This window comes from Hyla sarda, chromosome 1, assembly GCF_029499605.1.
Source record: "Hyla sarda isolate aHylSar1 chromosome 1, aHylSar1.hap1, whole genome shotgun sequence".
NCBI classification, from domain to species: domain Eukaryota; kingdom Metazoa; phylum Chordata; class Amphibia; order Anura; family Hylidae; genus Hyla; species Hyla sarda.
In genome coordinates this window covers 23,685,571-23,691,570 of record NC_079189.1, presented here as the reverse complement: position 1 = coordinate 23,691,570, position 6,000 = coordinate 23,685,571, and positions in this window count along the sequence as shown.

Sequence of the window (6,000 nt, the reverse complement as noted above, 5' to 3'; positions counted from 1 at the left end):
ATGCTTAATTGAAATTTCAAATTTGATCTTGCAATGTATGGGTTATTAAACCTTCTTGGGTACTGCTGATGCCTGCTCCTGACTGCTCTTGTGTGTTTCAGGAACTCCTTGGCTAACTGTTGCTGCTGGGCTAGGCCCACAATTCTTTTTGATGGTAGCACTAGCTAACATACCTCTTCAATAGAGATTTCAACAGTCATCTTTTAATCTTAGAGGTAGTCATTTTTTTTTTTCAAATCTTTATTTTTTGATTTTCACAGCAAACAAGAACGTAACATTCTCAGGGTCCCAGGCGCAGCCGGGGCCGTGAGGCAGATCATAAGAGAATCATAAAAATAAATCCTTCACAACGTCAACATAAAAATCACAGTAGATGTACAACTGGGGTCAATCAGGATTTGACTAAAAAAGCTAATCTAGATTACATCTGATACACCCAGTGAGACCGACCAATATTTGGCACTGTACAGTGAAGGCGTCTGGGTATGGTATAAGTCAACCCCCTAACCCACAGGAGGGGAGGAGGAGGTGTATACAGAGGAAGGAGAAGGTGCATAAGAGGGGAAGGGGGAAAGAGAGAGGGAAGAGCAGAAGAACACAGAGGCGAAGAGCATGGGTGTGAAAAGGAAAAGAAAAAGAAGGAGAGAAGGAGAAGAGAGAAAAAGGTAGAAAGAGAAGGAGTAGAATATTGCTGAGGGGAAGGGCAGGGTAGAGTATATTGGAGTAGATTAAAGCAGTGCAGGCAGAGTAGACTAGAGTAGAATAGAGCAGAATAGAGAAGAACTGAGTAGGGCAGAGCTGCGGACTCCCAGGGGATAGCCGGAATAACAAGGAAGTATAATGGAAAGGTAAGGCCAAAAAGGCACCTAATCAGGAGAGAGATGTGAGAGAGAAAAAGAAAAGGGACAAGGAAAGAAGAAGTAACCAGGTAGGGTAGGGTGTGAGCCGAGACATGGCCGTAGGGAGACTAGTAACCGACTAAAAATGGCCAGTAGCTTGAGAGCTAGGTGTCAGTCATTAAAGGAATTGGAGAGGGTAAGAGGCAGAGATAGGGAGAGAAAAGCAGTGGAAGATGTAGAAAGCGGAGCAGAGTAGAGATTCCACCCTAGGCAGGCCCCTAATTAAATAAAGGTTCCACTGGAGAACCAAGCTAATCATAGAAAGCTCGAATCTGCGGATTTGTAAGTAAGCCATGGCAACCATGTTTGACGGTAAATGTCATATGATCTGGTGCTCCAGCTGGAGAGCTCTTCCATCCTGCAGAGATGATCTACCTTGAGCAGCCACTCCGCAGTGGTGGGCGGGTTCAGTTGCATCCAGTGCAGCGGAATAAGACATTTCGCCACTGAAATCAAGTGAGCAAGTAGGGAGTGTTTGTGTAGGGAGTGGTCTTTGCAGGACAAGCCCAAAATGACTAATGATGGTGTCAGAGATACGTCCCTGCCCAGAATAGCAGAGATGCGCCCCTCTACCTCCTGCCAGTATGATGTAATTTTGGAGCAGGACCACCAGATGTGGTAAAATGAGCCCGTCCCCATCCCACACCTCCAACACTTTGCCGATGGGGCGAGGCCCCAGTGGTTAAGCAGTTCAGAAGTTTTGTACCATCGTGTAAGTAGTTTATAATGGTTCTCCTGTAGTTTTGATACATCTGGAAAAACCATGAGAGTTGCGCAGGATGGTTGCCTTGTCCGAATCTGTAAGAGTCAGGCCCAATTCCCTCTCCCATGAGAGGAGGAATGTGGGCGTGTAGGAGGATCCCATATCTAGCAGTTGAGAGCGGTACGCCGAGAGCCTATGTTTCGAAGCATGTGCTGTGTGTACAAGGCGTTCAAGCCAGTTATGGTCACCAGCGATGTCACATACCCTTAGAGCCTCCACGCAAGATTGCCTGATGAGATGTGTTTGGAGAAAGTTTAACCGAGAAGCGGGCAACAACGATTGTATGTGTTCCGGCGTGGGGGGGGCGCTTGTCGATGCAAAGTTCACTGATAGGAATATCGTTCAACTTATTCCATACTTCATCTGGGTGTGTGGTGTCGGGTTAAAAGGCATACGGAATTAATGATGAGGGGATAAACATAGGGAGCCTCCTTTTCCCATTATCCAACCGAGAGTGTTGCATATCGTACCTCATTTTCGTCACTAATGTGCCCTTCAGTATAGGATTAGTGATGTCAGCTAGGCCGCGGTGGGTGGGGAGCCAAATATCCCTTAAAGCGAGAGAGCGAGGCATACCCAGCTGGTCCCGCTCCAAGGAATGTCCTTGCAATAAGCTCGTTCCCGAGGCCAGTTCAACCCACCTTTGGAGATGGGTGGCCAAGTATAACTGCTCAACATTAGGGATACCAATGCCTCCGTCACCCTTCCTCCTTGACAGAAGTGAGTACGGAATTCTAGGCCTCCGACCCGCCCATAGGAAATTAGTGAACAACCTTCTCGATTGGGACAAGTATGCAGCTGGTAATTTCAGTGGGACCATCCTCAAGACGTACACAATGGAAGGAATAATATACGTCTGGAGTAGGTTCCTCCTGCCAAGCCAAGACAAATACGGTAGTCTATAGCCGACTAATTGGGATTTTATTTTTGACAACAGAGGAGTGTAGTTTAAGTGATATAGGTCTGCCAAGGAGGAAGGTATGCCTATCCCAAGGTAAGTGATGCTTTTGGTGGGCCAGCGAAATTGTGAGGTCAGTTGTCATTTCCGAGCCTGCTCCAGCGGAACGGAAATATTAAGAATCTCTGATTTGGAGAAATTGACCTTGAAATTGGACAAAAGTCCATACTGTTCAATAGTATGTAATATCCAAGGTAGTGCGTCAGTGGGATTGGAAACTAACAGGAGCAGGTCATCGGCAAAAGCGGCCGTAAGGTGGGTGTGTCCGTCAATGGTCAGTCCTTTTATGTTGTCATCCTGTCTTAGTGGCTGCAGAAGCGTCTCCATGACAAATATATACAAGGAGGGCGATAAGGGGCATCCTTGGCGGGTCCCATTCCTGATCAGGAAGGAGGGTGAAAGAGTGCCGTTAATTTTAATGTGAGCGCTGGGATTGTGGTAAAGGGACATGATGGCCGAAATTAAAGGCAAAGGGAAGCCGAACTTGCGCAGTGTCAGGGTCATATAGTCCCATGCAACCCTGTCAAATGCCTTCTCGGCATCGGTGCCGAGAAGGAGTAACGGGGTGCCAATTGCCCGAGCATAATGGACCGTGTGCATGACCCGCAGAGCATTATGACGTCCCTCTCTCCCCCTAACGAATCCCGTCTGGTCAGGGTTGATAATGTTTGGTAAAAGGCCACTCATCCGTTGGGACAGTAATTTGGCCCAAATTTTGACGTCCAAGTTTAAGAGGGAAATTGACCTATAGCTCGGGCACAGTGATGGGTCCTTTCCCTCCCTAGGCAGTACGGTGATGTGGGCACACAAAGCTTGAAGGGGGAGGGTGGAGGCAGATAGCAGAGAGTTGCACCACTTCGTGAGGTGAGGTAAGAGGACACTCTGTAGCTTCTTATAATAAAAGAGGCTCAGACCGTCCGGGCCAGGACCCTTGCCCAATGGGAATGAGTTAAGCACCGAGGTCAGTTCTTCCTCAGTACAAGGTCTGAGTAATGTCTGCCCCTCCTCCAGGGTAATAGAAGGTAGGTTCAAGGACGACAAGAAGGTACAGATGGATTGTTCTCTTGTACCCTGGAGCGGCTCATCAGGATTTAGGTTGTACAGGGACCGATAGAAGGCTGTGAACGCCCCTGCAATATCCGGAGTGCTAGTACAAGTGCAGCCCTTATTATCTACAATGGAAGGTATGAACACTTTTTCTTTTTGATCATTGCCGTCATGAGTCTGCCCCCTTTGTCCCCATGTAGAAAAAGTTTCTGCTGAAATCTGACTACATTATCTGCGTATTTCTTATTAAGAATATCTTTCAGCTTATCCCTGACCAAAATCAGCTCCCTATCATCGAAACGGGGGCCCTGAGCGTACTGACGCCGCTCAAGTACCGCTATCTGCGCTAGCAGGTCGGTAATTTGTTTGGAGCGTTCTTTCTTTCTCTTAGATGCCAAGGCTATCAGCAGCCCTCGGACATAAGCCTTGTGGGCTTCCCAGATTATTGGCATGGAGACGTCTGGTGTCATGTTAATGGTAAAGTAAGAAGACAGTTGTGAGGAGAGGGAAACAAGGTCGGGGTCGTGGGTCAGTAGTGACTCGTTAAGTCGCCATGTCCAGTCCTTTCGTGGTAAGTGCGTTAAGTCAATGTCTACATGAGCAGGTGAGTGATCCGATAAGGTCCTAGGCCCAATGTCAGCATCGACCACCGTCTGTAGTAAGCTGTCGTGGCAGAATATATAGTCCAGTCTGTGGTGGGATTGATGAGTAGTGGAAAAGAAAGAGTATGACCTATCTCCTGGGTGTAGTGTACGCCACACATCGACTAGGCCTAATTCATGCAATTTGTTTTGGAGAGTCCGAAGTGAGAGGGCTGGAATAGTGGATTTCCTAGTGGAGGAATCAAATGTGGGGTCTAGCGTCAGATTCAGGTCCGCCCCAAAGATAATGGGGCCCTCCGCAAAGGAACGTAGCTTCTCGAGAGTATCGAGGAGCCACGGGACCTGTAGTTTGTTAGGAACGTAGAGGCTCGCCAGAGTATACGTCACCACTCCAATCTTACCTTTTAAGAACAAAGCTCTGCTGTCACCGCTCTCGTACCTGGACTCAAAAACAAAAGGGACATCTCTGTGAAGTGCGATGGAGACTCCTTTGGAGGAAGAGTTCGTGCTCCCACTATGAAACCAAAGTGAGAAATAATAAAAGGAAAGGGGCGGGATCCTACCACTTTTAAAGTGTTTTTTTTGCAAAAACAATATAGAGACCCCGTCCCTCTTCAGTAATGAAAAGAGGCTGTGAATTAAGCCCCTTCACATTATAGGTGAGAAACCTGAGGGGGGGCATCGCTAGGCAGCTCACAAGGGGTGAGGGGGGGGGGGTAGGCCGGGAATTCGGACGGGATATAGAAAGGAGAGCGAAACTGAGGGAAGGGAAAGGCGGAGATCAGGGGAGAGAGCAGGTATAAGTGAAAGAAGAGCAGCCGAGACAAGAGCAAAATGGGAACCAAGAAAAAGAGGTAAAGAGAAGGAAAATGAAATAGACCAGATGAGAAAGGGTAAGAAGTAGAAAACTAATGCAAGGGGTGACACGGCAGAGCCAGTCACCACCAGAAAAGCAATGTCTCTCTAAATAGGCAGAGAGAGAGGCAGGGGGGGAACGGAGGATCTACCTGTACCGACAGCCCTCCTGTACCCTTAGGTAGGTGAAGTGAGATCAAGTTTAGCGTGAACGTAAGGCACCAGCATAATAGAACATGTGTGGCTGGGCAAACCACCTATCAATCGGCAAAAATAAGGAAAAATAAAATAAACAGAACATTTGCAACAGAATTGAAAATACATGCCTGCTCGTTCCGGGGGCCTGAGATCCCCACCACTACTCGGTCTGGTTGCAACCAGGGGCCAGCTCAAAATATAACCAATGTAGCTATTAGGGGGGCTGGGGGGGAGGGGGAGTGAAGGGGGAGGGAGTGAAGGGAAGGGGTGTGGGGGGGGGAGTGCCCATTAATGAGATGGCCTAAAGGTCAGGAAGGGAAGGGGGGGCTTTAGATCAAAGGGCTTCCTATGCAGGAGTTAAAGGGGTCAATATCCCAAATGTGAATTATTATTATTTTTTTCTTTTTTAATTCCCCTCCCTCCTTCCTTGTCCCCGACTTTCTAAGGGAGGGTGAGTTGAGAAGGCCATTATACCCCAACAGGGATAGGAATAATTAATGGGAAGCCTTTTCTTAAAGAGTATCACAATTATACTCATCATTGTCAGCACGAGAGGGAATATAGTCTCATAGCAGGAAGACAGAGACCAGCAGCAGTCCATGAGGTCTTGAGGAAGGGAGTATACATGAAGGTCCTCCGTATCCAGGTCGCTGCAAGTCTAGGTACTTGGCCCAACAT